We start from the raw sequence: 22417 nt of genomic DNA on the forward strand, positions 1-22417 counted from the left end.
AATTTGACCTCAGGGTGCTCTCAAACCCAAGAAAGACACAATATTGACCTAATATTTTAAAATCATATTTAACCAAGGACACCTGGGTAGCTCAGTTGGTTAAGCATCCAACTTCGGCTCAGGTCATGATCTTACAATTCATGGGTTTGAACCCCACATTGGGTTCTGTGCTGACAGCTCAGAGCCTGGAGCCTGCTTCAGATTCTGTGTCTCCCTCGCTCTCTGCCCCTCCCCTGCCCGTGCTCTGTCTCAAAAATAAATAAAACATTACCAAAAAATTTTTTTAATAAAAATAAACAAAATCATATTTAACATTAAAATACAGATTTTTTTCAGCTTTTATTGAATAATAGAAGAGTTGGCAACATGGAACTTATATTCCTACCTGACAACAATTTGCTGGAACTGAGTAACAATGCCTCCTTTCAAGGGGATTTTGTTCTCCAGTTTATGACAATTGTTACCATTCATTTTCTTTACACCAAACTGTTTTATCCATTTCCATTATTTCCTCACTGGCCCTGTAGGGCATTGGGGGTTGTGACCCCTGCCCTAAAAGCTAAGATGCAAGGGGGGGTCATATGTTCCATTATCATCAGAAACAAACATTTTTAAAGCATTTATATATCAGAAGACTAAATTTGAAATATTGTAGGCCTAAAATCTACTTGAGCCTCTGTGTTGATATGTGGAAAGAGAGAGAAAAGAAGGGAGAAGAGATGAGGAAGAACAATGCAAAGAACAATAAAATCCTGTTTCGTCCTTAAAAGGGATGAGAACAGCACTTCTTCCTGCTCTTTCTATTTGGCTGTCTTGGGTTTAGATGAAATAGTGGATCTCTAGCATCCATCTTTGACATAAGGAATGGTGGATCAGAGATGTGGAAGGATTTTGAGTCTCTGATGACTTCATGGAACAGCCACAAGTATTATGTGAGAGAATAACACCTTGGGAGTGGAAACCATTATTTGTGTTTTCTGTCTCATGAAGCCAACTCGAATCCTACTGATTAAAAGGTTCAAGTCCAACTCTCAGGCCTGCCTATGAGAGCTTCCTGGGAGCCCCCAGTTTTCTGCAGGAGCTCAATCCACCTGCTACTCAGTTGACAATCTTGAACACTTCTTTACTCCCCCATTACCTCCTGGTAACCACAAAGATCACTCCAGCCATTCCAAGAAGCCACCTAATCACAGCATTAGGAATCTGATCTTACCTGGCCGTGTGGATGCTTTGGGAGACAGATAACAGAAAACCCAAGTCAACTATTTTAAACAATAAGGACATCTTGTTACCTCAGTTGACAAGGAGTCCAGAGGTAGAGGAGTTTCAGGGCTGGATAATCCATTGACTCAGCAATGCCATCTTTGGCTTGGGCTTTTTACATCATTCCATTTTGCCATCTACAGTGTATTGGTATTTGTCCTCAACATGACTCTTGGCTGCAATTACTCCAAGCATCCTGTCCTTATCCAACAAACTCCAAAGCCATGGAGACTAAGATTGTAGGCTTCACTCTCATAGCTCTTTAAGATGAAGGAAGACTTTCCTAAAAGCTCCTATCAACAGGTTTCCCTTCATGTTTCTTTGGTTAGAGTTGTATCAATGTTCATTTCCAAACCAGTCACTGACAGAGAGGGTAGAATTGTTGTGATTGGTTCAAACGAATTAAGATTCACTCTCTGAGGACGGAAAGGGGTATATAATGTCTTCCCTGACACCATGGCTGCCCAATACCAAACAAAACTGGAGTTTTGCTCTGAAAGAACAAGGAGCAGGAAATGGATATGTTGGATATGGAATAAACAGTTCCATCAAACCATGTGACCTTGAGTCATTGATTTTCCCTCTCTGCGTCTCGGTTTCCTTATCTGCAAAATGGAAAGAATGACTAGAATATATCTAGGGCCTCCAAGTTATTTCCCAGTTGATTATGAGTACTGATTGCTAGTGGCAGAAGGTGCTCCTAAACTGACTGACATGTAGGGATCACAGCAGCATCAATAATAGCGTAAGGAGGTCTAGAAAGGACTCATTGGAGTGTTAAGGCTGTAGTGTCCTTAGCTGTAGCCTCCTCCCCTAGGGAGCCCCTTTATAATATAAAAGTCCTCCTTAGTCTCTCTCAAGCCATTGGCCTTTACAAAGAGATGTTGATGCCCATCACTACCCAGACCTCACCCAACCACCTAGTCATCCATTCATTTATTTGCCATTGAGGATCTACTACATTTGGAACTCTGTCTGATTTCCACTCTGCCCTATTAGGGGATGAACAAGAATGGATTTAGGGGTAGGGAGTTGGGGACAGGTAAAAGAAGAGCTGTAAAATCCTGGTCCCAGTTTTTCCTCTTTCAGTCAGTTTAATTCTAGTTCACAGCTCACTTCTCCCAGGGAGCTTACCAGATTCCTCTAGCTTCCTGCTCAGTGTGTGGTCTGCCAGGAGAATGAGAAGTCACAAAACAAATTATGATGCATCTTTCTGAAGCATCAGATAATGTGGAGATTGGGGAAAAGGGTGAGTTAGGTAATGAAACTTGTCAGTGGTTTAAAACATTCTCTTAGATTGAATTATTAGAAAGCAAAGATGGTATGAATTTTTTTAAAGAAATATTATTTTTTGTTTTTTAAAGATGTTTTTTAATGTTTATTTTTGAGAGAGAGGGAGCGCACGCAAGCAAGGGAAGGGCAGAGAGAGAGTGGGACAGAGGATCTGAAGCGGGCTCTATGCTGACAGCAGAGAGCCCTGTGTAGGGTTTGAACTCACAAACCGTGAGATCATGACCTGAGCCAAAGTCAGATGCTCAACTGACTGAACCACCCCAGCTCCCCAAAGAAATAAGATTTCTTTTTTTTTTTTAATGTTTATTTAGTTTTTTTTATTTTTTTTTATTGTTTTTTTAACATTTATTTACTTTTGAGACAGAGAGAGACAGAGCATGAACGGGAGAGGGTCAGAGAGAGGGAGACACAGAATCTGAAACAGGCTCCAGGCTCTGAGCTGTCAGCACAGAGCCCGACGCGGGGCTCGAACTCACGAACAGCGAGATCATGACCTGAGCCGAAGTCGGCCACTTAACCGACTGAGCCACCCAGGCTCCCCAAAAATAAGATTTCTAAGAAATGTCATGCTTCATGCTATGGCCCGCAAATCACTTAGAGAATGACAGACACCATCCTCTTTGGTTAGATGGGAACCTGGGGAAGAAATTCTGAGAACCCATTTATTCAAACGCCTTAACTGCTTGATAGCTTAGTGTCCTTAGGAAAAGTATTTAACCTCTGGAAGTCTGTTTTCTCTTCAGTTAAAGGAATCCTGTTGTTAAATGGAGATGCTAAGTGTACTTCACTAGATAAGTATAATGGGCAGAAGTGATATTGCATGGAAATGCTTAGCATGGAAGCCCAATAAATATTAGCTTTATATTAAGTAATAAGTGCTTACTAGTCAAAAAATAACAAACAGCTAATAGTGTTTAGCATCTACTGCATGCCAAGCACTGTGGTAGGTATCAGGAAGTAAAGGTACAGAAGGGAGTATTTTGTAATTAAGTACCTACTTTGTGCCAGGCATTGGGCATAGTCTGAGCTGGGATCTTTTATATATTCTTTTTCATTTGATGAAAGATAAAAAAATGCAGTGCACGTCTCTTAGATACAAGGCAGTGTGCCAAGAGCACAGAATGCCCAGTGCTTGGAACTTTACTTCACTGGATCATAGGTGTGACAGTAATTTGTACTGTCCCAAGTATCTTCTCTTAAAACCCACTCCCTTTAATTTATAACAATGCACCCTGTTAATTATTAGTATGTATTTGGTATATGCAGTTATCAAAAGCAAAGAGCTAGAGACAATGTGGGTAACTGCCAGTCACCAAAACCCTACCAACTCTAATTTACTCTAGCCGTCAGTTCCAGCCTCCTGGATCACGATATCACTTTTGGAGCTTTACTTTATACCATGTTAGCATTCAGACCATGTACCACAGCTGGAATTCTGGCTGTGTTTATTTATCAGGCGAGCAACCTTGGGCAAGCCACTTGACCTCCCCGAATTTCATTTCTTCATTTGTAAAATAGGAATAAAAATAGTCTCTTTCTCATAGGATTGAGTGGTTGCTTCCTTATGTGTTAAGCAGGACAAAAATAGTTCCAACCTTATACAATTGAATGAGGTAATACACATAAGCCCTTAGCACATGGCCTGGGACATGGAACATGTAAAATAAGTGAGGTAGTGGCTGTTATAATAATTATTATTAGCTCCTTACCGCTCTGCATAACCTTTTACCAGAGATAGAACACTGGTTCATTTTGCTCCTTGGTGTGAGTCATCTTCCGTCATCTCCCGTGGGATAAATATGAGAAAATCAGTGGGAGACCGGGAAACATGGAAGTAAGTGAGTCCTCAGCTAGAATAATCCATCTTTGGGGATGGTGTCAGAACTACCCCCTGACTGAGCAGGTATTATGCTGGACTCTTTACATGCCTCTTCAGACTTAATCTTCAAATTACTCAATGAGGAGGATATCCATCCCACTACTCCATACGGACTCCTCCTGTGCCCCCCTGATTCTTCCTTCAGAATCTGGAGGGGGAATTTCTCCTCTGACATCAATAAATGTGACCCAGTTATGGTGTTTCCCTGGCTAGCTGACACCCAACAGGATGGCATCGTTTTATATGAACATTCCTTACCCACGTGTTAGCCCATTTTAATTTCTTTTCAGGATATTTGTATGTGCATCTATGTGTTTTCCGTTTTCAGCCCAAGTGAGCAAACTATCCTTTGGCTCATAAGGGCACACATCAGATATTTTTGGCTCTGTCACTCTTGAGAGACAAGAAAGAGTCCCAAATAGAAAGGCAGACCATTACCATATGTTCGTTCCAGAGACCCTTGAGAATTGAGGAAGAAGCTACTAGAGAAAAAGCAGGGGTGTCTTACACAAGCAAATTGACATTGAGCATCTTAACCCTTCTGGGCCTTGTTTTTCTCTTCTGCAAAATGAAGACATTAGAGCCCATGATCTCAAGCTTGCTTCATTTACCCATTCAATAACTACTGGGCTCTTGCTATCTGCCAATCACTGGGGATACCACAAGACCAAGCCAGACTATGTCCTGCTCTCATGGACCTTCTATTCTAGTCACAAAGACAATGAATAAATAACTTCAGACAGTGAAGAGTACCATGAAAAAAATAATGAACAGTGATGAGAAAGACAGTGCCTTGGGTGGGCATCTACTTTGGAGAGTCCCTTTCTTTGGGATAGTCAGACAAGGCCCCTGAGGAAGCCACACTTAGGCAAAGATCTGAATGAGAAGAACCAGCCATGGGGGAAGAGGGTGCTGAGAAGAGGGAATAGTTAACAAAAGTTGTAGAGTATTCGCTGAGGAGACACTCCGGGTGTATAACACAGGAGACACTGAGCAGGCCCGGATGAGGAAATGCTGCTTTCACACAGGCTGCGATGGCATGTCTGCATACGGGCATGACCTGACGACTCCTCTGTAAACATTCACAAGTGCCTCCTGCATGTGAGGCTCAGCGCCTCCAAGTCGGAATCACTGCTCCGAGCCCAGGGGCTGGAGGCAACCGAGAATGCACACTGACCTTTCTGAGCAGTAGTGACAATGATAAATGACAGGGGATTTGGATGCTCGCCCTTGACTATAAGAGGAAACAGACGGATTGTGGGCTAGGGTTCATGTTCCAAAGCTTGAGTTTCACCAGCTATGCAGTTTCTAGAGCGGCTTGCTCCCACAGAGCATGGCAGGCATTTGGACTTAAGGACCGCTCAGCTATCTGCCAAGATCTCAGAGCCAGGGATGAACAGGCAGCTTCACAGAGCGTGCAGCCTCTGCGTGGGGACGAACTGGCCCGGTGGGCACACGGCTGACTGCGGCAACAGAAGGGGCTGTGCTGGGAGTCAGAACACTTGGGCCCAGGCCCAGCAGTGCCCGCAGGAGTTGGGAAACCTCTTCGGCCATTAATATGGGAACAAGGGAGCATCTGCTAGGAGCCAGGCATGGAGAGGGCTCCTCACGTATGGGATCTCATTTAACCCGCAGCACAAGCCCTTAGGGGGAGGTGCTAACATTATCCCTAATAGATGAGGCTGCAAGAATTTTTGCAACCTGCCTGAGGTCGCTCCATGGCAGAGGTGGGATTCTAACTTGAGTCAGGCTAATTTTAAATTGCCCGGTCCTTTCTGTTAGCAATTCATCAATTACATGGGGATAGTAATTATGTGTGTCCTACTCTCCTCGTGTACTTGTTGGGTGACTCAAAGGAGGTGAGAAGGTGCTTTGTAAACACAGATGAGCTATTCCTGGGTCTGCTGGTCCTAGAGTGGTTCCCAGCAGCACAGCTGTCTGCACAGCTTCCTGCCCACCCCGGGCCGCACACCTGTTGCCCACCACCCACCCGCTCCTGTACAAAACACCTGCCTGCACCACTACCGCTACCCCTAAAAGGGCGGCCCTGCGGCCCCTGCAACAGCGACACATCCCTGCCCTTCCCCGGAGCAGCCCCGCCCCGGCCTTGCTGGGAAGTCTTGGCATTCGGCCAGCAGGATGGGGAGGGTGTGTGGAAAATCTGAGGAGATGTTTTTCTTTCTTGGGAAGAAAGCCAGACTGCAGTTCGCTGGAGCTGTATAAATTATGCACCCAGAGAAGATTTAGTTTAGAAAGAAAAAGGAAAAAAATCTCTTGCTGTTTGCTTAATGAGCTGGGTTGGCCGAGCCAGGGCCAAACCTCACATAGTTGGCCTAACTTGCTGTGTTTGCAAAACAGGCCCGTGTTCCAGGAGATGGCCGAAGCCCACAGAGCGGCCAGGATTTCTATGCAGGCTTCTCCATGCCACCTTCCACCCCCTTGCTCCAGTCTGGGCCTGCAGCTCGGTTTCTTGGGCCTAGAGGCTGGGGGCTCAGGGGAAAGGTAGGCCACGGCAATCCCTCTCCGCGCACGCCTGTCTCACTCCCTACCCTTTCAACCCCATGAAGCCCAACTGACCAGAGGACACTGCCTCTAGGAAGCCTTCCCTGAGGCTGGGTCACGGCTCTTTCCTAAGTGCTCCCACAGCACCTAGTATTTATCACACAGGATTATTGGGCTGGCCGCCGGCCATTCTTCCACAGGTTTCTTGACAGCAAGAGATTTGGTCAGTTTTGCTCACTATGGCATCCCCAGTGTGGTATTTCAGTGAAGAAAGAAATGAAGACCACCTCTGCCTTCCTGTGTCCCACTCTGGTACTCTTTTCCCAGTTTAGCTCCAGGAATTCCTTCCAGTAGAAGATGGGCATCCTGGAGGTTATATTATTGGATTTGTGTTGTATTTTGCTCCTGTTTTTCTGGCCTTCTCTCCTGCTCTTCTCAGCCTCCCACTAAATGCCATCAACAGTGAACTGCTTGTGGTGCCTCACCATCCTGTTTCTGCTCCCATGCCTTTACTGACCCTGACCCCTCTCACCCCACCCCTTCACCCCTCACTCCCAGTCAGCCTTGGAGAGTCGGTTCTAACCTCTGTCCACCCAGGAAGTCTCCCACAACCCCACGCCCCATCCCACGCCGTCTACCCTCCTCCATTGGCTTGGGACCCCTTATCTTGGATGTAATAAAAACCCTGCCATGCTTATCACTGGGCTACCACAAGGCCCCCAGTGATTTGTTTATATAGCTGTCCCCCCACCCCTGACTCCAGGCTACTTGGGAGTAGAGAACCTGCTCTGATCATCTCTGTGTCTCTAAGACTTAGCACAGTGCCTGACGTGTAGCAGCTGTTCAATGCATGCTTGTTGAATTAATTAACTAACATGAAGAAGATAATAATAGCGTGCCATGTCATGGGGCAGAGTGTGATTAAGATCCCAGCAAATGCCATGAGCTCAGAAGAAGGAGTGATTGCTATGGGATGGAGAAGGGGGCGGGTACTGTAGAAAGAGAAATTGACATGAACTAAAGCACAAAAGGCAGGAAGGAGAATGGCCACAGCGTAACGGGAAAAGTGAGAAGTAGTTAGCGCTTTAAAAAACATAAATCAGGAGTGCCTGGGTGGCTCAGTCTGTTAAGCACCAGGCTTCAGCTCAGGTCACAATCTCACAGTTTGTGGGTTCAATCCCTGTGTTGCACTCTGTGCCAACAGCTCAGAGACTGAAGCTTAATTCAGATTCTGTGTCTCCCTTTCTCTCTGTCCCTTTCCCACTCGTACTCTGTCTCTCTCTCTCCCAAAAATAAGTAAACATTAAAAAAATTTTTTAAACAAATAAATAACGTAAATCAGATCATGGCCTACTCCCACATAAAATACCAGTAGCTTCTTCCTGTATTTAGGAAAAAATCCTAATGTCTTATCAAAAACTGTGAGGCCCCATGAATCTAATTCAGGCATCAAACATTGGAAAAGGGAAACTGAGTACCAGAATGACATTTTCAGGGATGCTATCACAGTGGGCTTTTTTTAAAAATTTTTTTTAACGTTTATTTATTTTTGAGACAGAAAGAGACAGAGCATGAACGGGAGAGGGTCAGAGAGAGGGAGACACAGAATCTGAAACAGGCTCCAGGCTCTGAGCTGTGAGCACAGAGCCTGACGCAGGGCTTGAACTCACGGACCGCGAGATCATGACCTGAGCTGAAGTCGGCCGCTTAACTGACTGAGCCACCCACGTGTCCCCACAGTGGGTTTTTTTAAATGTTTATTTATTTATTTTGAGAGAGAGAGTGCTCAAGCACGTGTGCATGTGCACACGTGGGGAGGGGGGCAGAGAGGGGGAGAGAGAGAATCCCAAGCAGGATCTGTGCTGTTAGCCCAGAGCCCAATGCGGGGCTCGAACCAATGAACTGTGAGATCATGACCTGAGCCAAAATCAAGAGTCAGACGCTCAACTGACCCAACACCCCTCATCACAGTGTTTTTATTTAAAACACTCTTTTGCTTAAAAAAAAAGTTTTTTTAAAACAAATCATGTGTAATATTTTTACTACAAATGTATTTGACTTCAGTTTGAAATCCCTGATACAGTTTTCCAGAGTTTTTTCCCTATGTGAATCAAGTCCTACGAGCCTGCCTTTATATAACACCGTTGAGATTTTTGTTTTTTCCATCATGACCGATTTGAAAGCTGCCCTATTTAGTACTGTAGGAACCTATTCTGGAATTGTTTATCTTTTAAATTGCTATGGGGCCTTACATTAAATAAGGTTTTAGCCTTCAAACCCCGGTCTCCTGAGAACCAGGGAAAGAAGAATTATTTGTTTTTCCATCAGTAGCTGATGAGGCCCCTCCTCATGCCAGCACAGGGCCAGGAGTGACTGATCTGAGAGTGAGGAGAGCTGTGTACCAGTATCAGATGAGAGATTTGAGCCAGGCACTGCGCTGACCACCTTGTGTCCTTTCTTTCTTCCTCTCCCAGTAATCCTAAGGGGTAGCTACTATTACCTTCATTTTATAAGTGAGAAAACTGTGGCTGAGAGAGACCAAAGACTCACCCAAGTCTCACACCAAGTGAGTGTCCGTGTGGGACCCTGAGTCCCGATGTGTGCTTTACCTCAGTCTAAAGCAAAACAGAATTAGCTATACAGAGGAAGAGAAGACCTTGCTCCGACCATTCTCAGTAGGAGAAGCCGTCCCACAGGACACCTCACCCATCCCTGCCCCCAGTGAATGAGGTAGTAGTAAGAGCTGACAGTGGTTAGCTGTCTGTGTGTGCAGTGCACTTTGGCCTAACTCTGTTCCTCACACTAATAACCTTGAGCAAAGTCATGTAATCCATAGCAGCAGGTATGTAGTACATCTCCATTTTACAGTGGGGCTCACAAGATGCTCAAAGAGGCTAAAGAATTTGTGCTGGGTTACAGGCAGGGACAATATTCCAACTCTGTCTTTTTTTTTTTTTAATGTTTATTTTTGAGAGAGAGATACAGAGTGCGAGCGGGGGAGGGGCAGAAAGAGAGGGAGACACAGATTCTGAAGCAGGCTCCAGGCTCTGAGCCGTCAGCACAGAGCCCGACGCGGGGCTTGAACTCACGAACTGCGAGATCATGACCTCAGCCAAAGTCGGCCACTTAACCGACTGAGCCACCCAGGTGCCCCTCTAACTCTGTCTAGGTCCAAAATTTTTTTCCCACTGCTCCTAGCTTAGAAGAGGCAATAAGCATCAAACCGTGAGGTTTACTACTTGTGACTCCAGGAAGATCACTGAGAAAGAACCGTAGAAACTGCTCAGCAGCGAACAGCTGAGGTAGGAACCTGTTGGATATATATGGAAGTTTCGGCCTCTAAAAAGACCAGTGAGAATGAGCCCAGGAGACTGGAACAGATGGAACTCCTGTTACATTACTGCAGAGCAGGGTCCTTCCAGCTACCGGTACCAGCCTGGAAATAGCCTGGTTCCAAACAGGGCCTGGGCCAAAGTCAGGTTACCCAAAGGCATAACTGATGACCAGACCCAATCTAGATTGAGTAAAAGGTATATAGTCAAGTTTAAGAATCAAAAAACAGCAAGAGCCACCAAAGAACAATCCAAGATGACAGCCTACAAAGAGTATCAATGGAAAGTTTAGAGAGACAGGAAAGCCAACTGACAGAGTGAGGATTGTTTAACGATCCAAGGTCTGGCACAGAGCAAGCAGGTATTTATAGCACAGTGGAGTCCCTTCACATCCTAAGCCAACTAAATGCACTTGAGAGAGTGGAGATGAAGACAGAGAGAGAGAGAGAAGGAGAGAAAGGGAAAAAGAGAGCAGTCCAAGCAGTGCTGTTGACTACACCAGTCATCATAATCCATAAACACATACCCCTGAGTGAATGCGAGGTAGGAGATCAGCTGTCCCACAGGAGAGGAGATCCCCTCAGGCCTCTCTTAGCAAGAGCATCAAATGGCACTAAGGTGATTGTTGTGTTTAAAGGTAAGTATTTTTTTATACATTCTGACCTCTAGATGTACACTAACCAATTCATCCAGTGTTTACCCAAACAATGAATTATATGTCCAAATACTACAGAATAAGAGCTCTGTGACAAACTAAGTGAAAATTCTACAAAGGGTTACATTCCCTGATGCAGAGTCATGGAGAATTTAGACCGGATAAGCTTTTAACCTTTTGTGTTGATGTTGGAATTATCCCCAGTTCAGTGAGACTTCGCTGTTGATGGACGTCTGATGTGGTGAGGCATCTTCTGAAGGCTCAGGGCCCAGAGCCTGACATCTGATATGACCTGATATTTGGCTCGTGAAAAGTGGTTTTGTTTTTAAAATAAATTTCCTTACCGCTAGCAATTATAGTGTGGCAGGATAGCCTTACTGGGAAATGTACGATGGAGGCTCTTCAGGAAAGAAAGAAAGAAAAGCTTTTTTTCCCTTTTGCTCCCCACTCTGCCCTCACCAGTATTCCTGAACCCCTGTACTCCAGGAGATCTGAGGTTCTCTTGCACCAAGGGAGAGTTTAGTGGCCTTTGTTTTTGAAAGCTTAGCTCTATTGAGATATAGAAAAAAATGATTCAAGATTCAAAGGCATGAAGACTTCCTGGAGTGAGAGAACTGTGGGCAGAGGGGTGAGGAGTATCTGAGAGGTAGGGACATGGACCCTGCTCCTAGGGAGTGTCCCACAGAGGTCTGACCGTGGATGGGGGATGACTGCTAGATGCCTTCAGAAGCTAGACGCTAAGCACAGTGGCCTTGAGCTGTAGAGAGGGTCCCTATGGTCAAGACTGTGGTAATGGAAAGCTTAAGGTTTGCAAGGGAGAGCAAGGCCAGAACAGATCAAAGCCTTCAAGAAGCAGTCTTGGGCAGATAGCAGAAGATCACAGCACCAGACACCAGCACAAGGCAGCAAAAGGAGCCATGCAACAATGAAGCTGCCAGGAGTTATAGCCCAGTGTCTCCCATATTTTCCCAGAACCAGGAGTCTTATACAATCCAGTGGAATGGAGGAGCCCCAATGATGACTGATGTTGAATTTTTCCTCTACCTGAGTGAAGAGGGGGTGCTCAAAGTGTTTTATTTTTATTTAGAAAAATGAATGAATGTATTATTTTTTAAGCCTGAGTTCTACTCCATAATTTTTTCCTGAATATCACTATTACTGTAATAATAATAATATCTAACATTAGCAGAAGTTTTTCCATTTACACTTTCACATGCAGAAGTTCTTGAGCTCCAGATATTATTATCCTTTGGGGTGTGGATTATAAAAAGGACTCACGGCCTTTGATTTCATCCTCAAAAGTAGGGACCTCTTTCATAACACTCTTTGGTGCTCTGCTGATGCTTGCCATTGTTCATTTCAACCTTTTAGAGAACTGAGTTTCTTTATTTTTTTAAATTTTTTTAGTGTTTTTATTTATTTTTGAGACAGAGACAGAGCATGAGCAGGGGAGGGGCAGAGAGAGAGGGAGACACAGAATCTGAAGCAGGCTCCAGGCTCTGAGCTGTCAGCACAGAGCCTGACGTGGGGCTTGAACTCATGGACTGTGAGATCACGACCTGAGCTGAAGTTGGATGCTTAACTGACTGAACCACCCAGGTGCCCCTTTATTTTATTTTATTTTATTTTATTTTATTTTATTTATTTTATTTTATTTTTTAAAATTTACATCCAAATTAGTTAGCATATAACGCAACAATGATTTCAGAAGTAGATTCCTTAGTGCCCCTTACCCAGTTAGCCCATCCCCCCTCCCACAACCCCTCCAGTAACCCTCTGTTTGTTCTCCATATTTTAGAGTCTCTTATGTTTTGTCCCCTCCTGTTTTTATATTATTTTTGTTACCCTTCCCTTATGTTCATCTGTTTTGTCTCTTAAAGTCCTCATATGAGTGAAGCCATACGATATTTGTCTTTCTCTGACTAATTTCACTTAGCAAAGTACCCTCCAGTTCCATCCATGTAGTTGCAAATGGCAAGATTTCTTTCTTTTTGATTGCCGAGTAATACTCCATTGTATATAAATACCACGTCTTCTTTATCCATTCATCCATCAATGGACATTTGGGCTCTTTCCATACTTTGGCTATCATTGATAGTGCTGCTATAAACATTGGGGGTACGTGTGTCCCTTTGAAACAGCACACCTGTCTCCCTTGGATAAATACCCGGTAGTGCAATTGCTGGGTCATAGGGTAGTTCTATTTTTAATTTTTTGAGGAACCTCGATACTGTTTTCCAGAGTGGCTGCACCAGCTTGCATTCCCACCAACAATGCAGAAGAGATCCTTTTTCTCTGCATCCTCACCAACATCTGTTGTTGTTAATGTTAGCCATTCTGACAGGTGTAAGGTGGTATCTCATTGTGGTTTTGATTTGTATTTCCCTGATGATGAGTGAGTGACGTTGAGCATTTTTTCATGTGTCAGTTGGCCATCTGGATGTCTTCTTTGGAGAAGTGTCTATTCATGTCTTTTGCCCATTTCTTCACTGGATTATTTGTTTTTTAGGTGTTGAGTTTGATAAGTTCTTTATAGACTTTTGGATACTAACCCTTTATCTAACATGTCATTTGCAAATAATAGAGAACTGAGTTTCTTTAAATAACATAATCTCTGAACAAGAGCCACTAGATGACCTCACATATGTGACCATGTGATGACCAACATACCAGGTGCTCAGTAAATGTCAAAATAGAAAATGAATAAGTGAATAAATTATTTGATTGATTTGATTGGCTAGATTTTCAAATCAATAGACTTTATTTCATAGGGCAGTTTTAGGTTTATAGAAAAATTGAATAGAAAGTACAGAGTTCCCATACATTCCATCTCCTCCCCCACCACATACACAATTCTCCCTGTTGTTAACATCTTGCGTTATGTGGCACATCTGTTACAATTGGTCATACAATATTGATGCGTGATTACTAATTATTAGCATCCATAGTTTACAATAGTGTGTGTTATATAGTTCTGTGGGTTATGACAAATAGCATGCTATGTACCCACTATTACAGTATTATACAGAATAGTTATGCCACCCTAAAAATCCCCTGTGTGCTCTACCTTTTCACCACTCCTTCCTTCCCCAGTTACTCCTGACAGCCACTGATCTTTTTACTGACTCTATTGTTTTGCCTTTTCCAGAATGTCAAATAGTTGGAATTATACACTGTGTAGCCTTTTCACACTGGCTTCTTTGGTACTTAGTAATATGTATTTAAGTTTCCTTTGTGTCTTTTTGTGCCTTGATAGTGCATTTCTTTTTAATCCTGGATAAATTTCCATTGTATGGATGGTGGTACATCCATACTATAGTTCGTTTATTCATTTATTGAAGGCTATCATGGTTGCTTCCAATTTGGGGCTATAATGAAAAGAGCTATAAATATTTGTGTGCAACTTTTTGTGTGGACATAAGTTTTCAGCTCATTTGGGTAAGTTCCTAGGAGCGCAGTTGTTGCATTGCATGGTAAATGCAGTGTTTAGTTTCATTAAGCCTGGTTTTTAAAAAAGCTATTTCTAGCTGGCATTACCTCGTAAAATAGGGAAGAAGGTGGTAAGTTATGAGTTGCCTTCACACAGTGTAGAACTATAAAATAGGCCCTGCTTTAATGTACACTAAACACATTGTTTGGCTTCAGAGTGTATACCTAAGCCTCAGCTTGCTTGGATGCAGTAAATAATATCCTATATAATTGCCCCCATGATTTCCTTTTGGACTTTTTGATTTGGCTGCCAAGACAGACTAGTCTGAGAAGTTACCTACCCACCAGAGTTAAACATTCTAGTGGAAGAGACAATAAATAAATATTCAACTGAAACCTGTACAGGGGGAAGTACTGGATGGGAAAAGACCACATATTAAAACATACACACACTGGGGCACCTGGGTGGCTCAGTTGGTTGAGCATCCGACTTCCACTCAGGTCATGATCTCACAGTTCATGGATTCGAGACCTGAGTCAGGCTCTGTGCTGACAGCTCAGAGCCTGGAGCCTGCTTCAGATTCTGTGTCTCCCTCTCTCTCTCTGCCCCTCCCCCTCTCATGCTCTGTCTGTCTCTCTGTCTCTCTCTCTCTCTCTCTGTCAAAAATAAATAAACATTAAAACACACACACACACACACACACACACAAGAAAACAAATGAGATTTCCCATCAACTAACACGGAATCTGTATGGGCAGCCAAACTAGGATTGGGGGATGAGGAGGACAGTAATTCAGAGACAGTTTAGCTTCAAAGAAATACTACTCCAATGTCAGCCACCTTTCTCTGTACTTTTACATCACAACCTCTTCCCCAGGAACATCCTCTCCAACTAAACTGGAAGAATTTAGTTGGAAAGGATGCTCCTCACGTTACTACTTTGCACATAGTAGGTATTCAAGAAAAGTTCACCATGTTGAAAGGAGAAGTTTTGCCAATACACACATGAAAACAGGACTTGAATTTTACCTTCAAAGATCGACTATCACCAAAGTCAAACAAAACCAGAAAATATCCTGCTCTTAGTAATTAAGTGTTTTTAAGTGGTATTAGAATGAAACCCACATATACATTTTCAGAGCTTTGTAATCATTAACTATTCTCTACCATCTTAGGAAATGTGAACTTGGATAAGCTCCAAGCACCTTAGCGACAAGCCAGCAGCTTCCAATGAGAGCCCCCAGTCCTCTGATGGGGCCAGAATCCCAGAGACAAAGCATTATTTATATCGACATAAACTCTTGCTTCTGAAGCTAGAATCCCAAGAACCAAGCTAATGAGAAGACTCAGTGCCAGGATGTCATACTGAGTTAGGAAGGCCAACCCATTAACAGTCCATTTCTCTGTGCTCAGCCCAGCCTGGAGGAGACGCAGGCAAACATATACAGTGGTTTCTGAAAGGCCCCAACACTTGATGCTTGAACACCAAGACAATCGCTGCTTAGCTGGGAGTGTGGGAAAGGGCACAGACCATGGAATGTTTTCCAAATGGATGGGCAGTGTCCTGCATAGAATAGCGGAGGCTGCCAGCTGCAGGACTGGGCAGTGTGATGCTCCCAAACTTCTGAGCATGTTTATCAGGGCTCTGTGCTTGATGAGCCTGAGGGTGAGACTCAGCCCTTGTCTTCTCCTAATCCCACCTCTACCAAAGGTCTTATCTAGGGCTCCACTGCTGGCACAGGTAGAAGATGCAACCTCAGCACAGCAGTAAGTGTCCCTTAGTTTCAGGAGGATAATTTCCTTCTCTGGAAATTCCAACAGGACACGATGTTTCTCTGCATCCTATAGAGATTTACCTTTGAGTGTTTCCTGTTTCTGAAACATCTCAGAGTGACTTAGCAAGCTAAGCACAGAAGAGGGCTTCAATTTGTGTTAGTAACAAGTGATCACTAAAATGAACTAAGCTCTGCACATAGCAATGTGCAGCACTTTACAGCCATTACCTCACTTAATCCTCCTAAGAACTCTATAGGAACATCATGAACCCCATTTTACTGATGGGAAAACAGAGGCTTAGAGACACTAGGTTAGCAGTTCTCAGTGTGGTCCCTGGACCAACAGCATTGACACCATCTGGGAACTTGTTAGAAATGAGCATTCTCGGGGCACCTGGGTGGCTCGTTAAGTGTCCGACTTTGGCTCAGATCATGATCTTGTGGTTCATGAGTTCAAGCCCCGTGTCAGGCTCTGTGCTGACAGCTCAGAGCCTGGAGCTTGCTTCAGATTTTGTGTATCCCTCTCTCTCTGCCCCTCCCCCGCTCACACTCTGTCTCTCCCTCTCTCTCAAAGATAAATAAATAAACATTAAAAATACTATAAGAAAGAAAGAAAGAAAGAAAGAAAGAAAGAAAGAAAGAAAGAAAAAGAAATGAGCATTCTCAGGCTCCATCCCTTACCTACTGAATCAGAAACTCTGGGAGTGAGGCCAGCAGTGAATTTCAACTGCAGATGATTCTGGTGCTCTATGACGTGAGGACTCCTGGATTGGACAGCTTATCTAAAACCACACAGCCAGTAGGATCCTAATGTCAGCACCCCTCTCCTATCTACAGTCACAAACTCCGGGTTCACAGAATTGGCAATCATGAATAGTTGCTTGGCTGCTAAAATGGCTGGTCAGATTCATCAGGGGAATAAAAGAGGAGAAGTAACTTGCCTTCTCTACATTAAGGCATCTCTCTGACTTCATAGGGGCACTGTCACATTCCTCATAGGAATGAAGATTTTCTGCCCTCTAAACACCTACCCCACCCTAGCATATAGGCTACACTCTGGCCTTATTGAATCTTCATTTCACACCCAAGATAGCAGACAAGAGCAACTCAGAGGAATGGAGAGCAGCTTACATTAAAAACTAAAAAGTTAAAAGCTCTGTATTAATTTTCAAGGGCTACCATTATTATGGTATACCACAAACTAGGGGCTTAGAACCATGGAAATCTATTTTAAAAAGGTCTAGGGGCTAAAAGTCTGAAACCAAGGTATTGGCATGGCCATGCTGCCCTCTTAAACAAGTAGAAGAATCTTTCCCTGCCTCTTCCAGCTTCTGGTAGCCCCAGACATTCTTTGACTCATGATAGCATAATTCACATGACTTTCTCCCCGTATGTCTTGACATCATCTTCCCTCTGTATGTGTCTCTGTCCAAATTTCACCTCTTAGTAAGGACACCCAGTCGTACTGGATTAAGGGCCTGCCCCACTCCACTATGACCTCATCTTTTTTTCCAACGTATTTTTTTTTTTTAATTTATTTTTGGGACAGAGAGAGACAGAGCATGAACGGGGGAGGGGCAGAGAGAGAGGGAGACACAGAATCGGAAACAGGCTCCAGGCTCCGAGCCATCAGCCTAGAGCCTGACGCGGGGCTCGAACTCACGGACCGCGAGATCGTGACCTGGCTGAAGTCGGACGCTTAACTGACTGCGCCACCCAGGCGCCCCAACTATGACCTCATCTTAACTACATCTACAACAACCCTATTTCCAAGTAAGGTCATATTCTGAGGCACTCTGGGTTAGAACTTCAACATACAAATTTGGGGGAAAACATAGTTCAACCACAATATCTATTTATGAGGGTAGGAGATTAGACTACAGAAGTTGTCATGCATGGTGTTTGCTGAAGGACCATTTCAAAGACTCTTAGACTGACGTCAACAAGGCCCTCTACCTGAGGGTAGTTTGCATCATGGCTGATACTTGTTAAAACTGTAGCTCCCCAAGTCTCATCCTAGACATTCTGAATCAGAAAGAGAGTCAGTGATTTGTATAACAAGAACCCCTGTGATTTTGATGTAGGTAGCCCTCAATGTACTCAAACTTGGGAAGCACAGTTCCAGCCAACCCCACATGGGGTGCTCCACATTCTGGCCCATGTGACAGTCAAGCACTTCGGAGGTACTACCAGACTCCCTCAACACTCCAGACCCTGTGATGCTCATAGTGAGTTCTAAGTTCAAACCAGCCATCACGGGAACACTTGACAGAGATACCCCTAGGACTTCTCTGGATTCTTCTTTATATTGAGGTCACAGGTTATCTGCTTTGGTCCACAGATAGCACTAAAAGGTCAGAGAAACTTGAGTTCCAAGACAGATGATTTCATTGAGTAGGAGTCAAGTTGAACTAGATACCCTGAGATCTAGTCCCACTAACCCAATAACTTCTCCCCTTTAGAGAAATATAGACAGGGAGGCCACTGAGAGCTGGTACTCACCTCAAGGAGGAAGACACCAGAGGCACTTCCATTACTCTGAGCTGAGCCTGGGAAAGTAGCTGCATGGAATGTGGAGAAGCAGCAGAAGTCAGCAAGGGAAAGTATCAGGGCAAGGTTAGCACCACATCTTCTGTGACAGACCTTCCTTCCCCGGCCCACCTCAGACCCCCAGTTAGCAGCTATAATACGTGTGCTTGTTAGATAAGGAGGATTACAAGGCAGCAGAGAGACATAGAATGAGTCCTAGACTGGGTGTCTAGACTCGCCAATACCTTGTACCTCTCAGAACCTCCATTTCTTATCTGTTCGGTTCTCACCATCCATCTTCTCATGACAAGGAATAGATACACTCTCAAGCCAGCCCAGGAGAAGAGAGGATGACTTACAAGGATACAGATTCCATGGACTCCAAGGGCAGGAAAGAATCTACCTGCCTTCATGAGAACCAGGAAGATATTAAGAACTGTAAGTCTGTCTTTTAAAGGCTGAGTGACCTATCTCTTCTCCCTTGTTCCTGTGCTCACTTCCTCACTTCTCTCCATTAAAGGGCTTCCTCTGCCACTACCTCAGCATGCATGGTAGTCATCCTGGTTGCCTCAGTCCCCAAGACTACATGGCCTTTCAACTCCGTTCCCCACAACTCAATGGCTCAGTTCCTCAATGTTCCAATTCCAAATTCCTATAGGCATCTGAGCCCATTCTGGGTCAAGCAACCTTCTCACCCAGTTAGCTGTGACTAAGTGGTAAACCACACAGTGCAAACACAGGCACCTTACCCAGGCACCTCATCAAGGGCTGTGGATAGAAGCAGCACCAGAGCAGAGTGCTATGAATGGGTAGCACCCCAAGACATGTCTACTACAGTAATACCAAAAAGTCACCATTTTTTAAGCACCTGCTAGTTGACAAACACTGAGCTACATTAATACATATAATCCTTACTTCAAATATTCAAGATAATTATTACAGATATAGAAACTGAGGTTCACAGAGCTGAGGTTACTTACCCAAGGTTACTCAGCTAGTACAAGGTTACAACTCAAGTCCACCAGATTCTACAGCTGGGCATTTTCCTTTTGGCCATCTAGCCAAGGATGACTGGGCCAGGAGATGGTACCATTTTACAATGTCAGGAACAAAATAGAGGTTAACAATCTATACCTACCTATCTGCCTGATTATTTTTATAATAAAATGAAATCACCAGCTGAAAAGTGCATTGAGAAAGTGGTACAAAGATAAATTTGAAGTTTTGAACATGCCTGCTTTCACTGTCCCACACACAGCATGGTGTTTGCTTACTGGGCATTTCCCTGAGGACTGCAGAGCATTTATTCACTGCTGCTCTGAGGCCATAATGGATCATGGCCACAGCAAGGGTCTTAGCAGCTGTCCAAGACCCCCTGGAAGGAACCACCCACTGCTTACAACCTGGTGGTATGACCCCACATAAACAGGATCTGAATTCTCAACCTAGAGCTTGGCACTCCAAGGCAAGTGCTATTTGAATTGAAGTAACTTCCTTGTTTTTGCCCAAGAAATTTAGCCTCCCATGCCAAAAAGTTGGTCACTTGGGCTCAATTTGGGTATAACAGACCACAAACCACAGCCCCAGAGGCAACTCTCCACTGTAATGCCACCCTTTAAACCCCAAGATGGGAGTCAGGCCCATGGAGTTCTTGTCTCAGAAGGGAGGTGGGTTTCAGAGACTCATTCACATGCTTATATGGTGGGGAACATCTGTAGCCATGGAACAGGCCATGCATTTTGGCCCTTGTGATGTTTCATTTTATGTATCACTTGGCTGGGCTGTAATGCCCCATTGTTTGGTCAAATATTTGATGTTGTTGTGATGGTATTTTTGCAGGTGTGATTAACATTTAAATCCATTAACTTATAAAGTAAAGCAGATTATCCTGTATAATGTAAGCAGCCTTATTAATCAATTGAAATCCTTAAAAGCAAAAACTAAGCTTTTCTGGGGAAGAAGGAATTCTACCTCAAGAAATTCTGAGCCTCCAGCCTGCTGGCCTGTCCTACAGATTTCAGACTCAAGACTTTTATATTGACTCTTACCTGAATTTCCAGATTGCTGGCTTGAAATAACAACTCTTTATTCCTCTCTCCTTGTCTCTCCCTCTCTCTCTCAAACCCTGACTAAGTCCTCAAGAACTGCTGATGGTGGCCTGATGATACTCCCTCACACTGAGTAACTACCATAGGTGGGGCAGTAGGCCAGACTCAGGGAAGCAGGTCATGATGTTCAGTGGCCAGGTACAGGTGTTATAGACCGAGTCCCTTCTCCTTCCATAGACTCTGTCTGTCACCCAGAGACTAAAGTAGCCTCAGAGAGCTCACCGAGGTCAGTAGAGAGTCTCACTACTCAAAGTGTGGTCCATAGACTAGCTGTATGGGCATCACCTGGGAACTTACTAGAAATGTAGACAGTCATGCCCCACCTCAGACCAACTGAATCAGAATCTGCATTTTAACAACATTCCTCAGTTACTCAAATACACATAAAGTTTAAGAGGCACTGTGATCGAAGGCAGCCTGAAATTCCAGGATGAACAGTGGAATGTAAGAGATACGTTAGGTGTTAGGAGACATGGGCGAAGTTCCTGATTAGATTCTAGACAGCTCTGAGCACTTGGGCAAAACTAATAAGGAAATAGACATGCTAAGAACTAACTAACAAGAATAAGTTTCCTTGATGAGGTTTCCCTATGTGACAGGTGCTGAACTAGGCACTTTGCATGTATAAACTCTCCTAATCCTTCTGTCAAACTATGAGCAAGGTACTATTACTATCTCCATTTTTCAGATGGCAAAACTGAAATACAGAAATGTTAAACAACTTTTCCAAGGTGACAGAAAGTGAATAGTTGAGTGAGGATTTGAATTCAGAAAGCCTGGCTCCATAGCCATATACTGCCTCTCAGATTCAAAGCACAGAGTCATCACAGTGTTATATCACATGTATAATAGAAGCTCAAGCATGGACTAATTCAAACTGACTCTAGGGTTTGAAGAAATCTTCATAAAGGAGGCCACTTTTAAAATGGTCTTTGAATGAATGATAGTCAAGAGTTTGGTAGGAGTTATAAATTGGATGCCTTCCATTGATAAGGGTGTTCCTGTAACCAAGTTGCAGTTTCCATGCAGCAAGTATTCTTGTATCCATGCGGATCCCTATGCCTGGAACAGCCCACCATCGCCCCTCCCCACTTTTACCTAGTCACCTGGTTTCACCTGATGAGTGTCGCCAGCATTCTGAGACCCCCCCCAGACCAAGTCAGGCTTTCCATTCAAACACTCCCAATTGCTTTTCCCTCATGACACTTAATGCCAGCTTATAATGAAACCATTATCCTGAGAGAGTGTCCAGTCAATGTGAGATTCTGTGAGCTTCTTAAGGGCAAGGACTGTACCTAGTTCTTTTCTTTTTTAAATGTGCAACATGGTAATTTGACATATGTAGACACTGTGAAGTAGTTACCACAATCAAGTTAATTTACACCTCACAAAGTTACCATATTTCTGTGTGGGGTGACAATACTTAAGACCTATTCTCTTAGCAAATTTCAAGTATACAGTAAAATCAGTATTATTAACTATAGTCACCTTTTGGTACATTAGATCCCCAGAACATATTCATCTGTTAACTGAAAGTTTGTATCTTTGACCAACATCTCCCCGTTTCCTCTGCCCTTCCCTCTTACCCTCCTAGCAACCACCCTTCCACTCTCTGGTTCCATGAGATCAGCTTTTTAAGATTCCACATATA

The sequence above is a fragment of the Neofelis nebulosa genome, chromosome 13 (assembly GCF_028018385.1).
Source record: "Neofelis nebulosa isolate mNeoNeb1 chromosome 13, mNeoNeb1.pri, whole genome shotgun sequence".
In the NCBI taxonomy this organism is placed as follows: domain Eukaryota; kingdom Metazoa; phylum Chordata; class Mammalia; order Carnivora; family Felidae; genus Neofelis; species Neofelis nebulosa.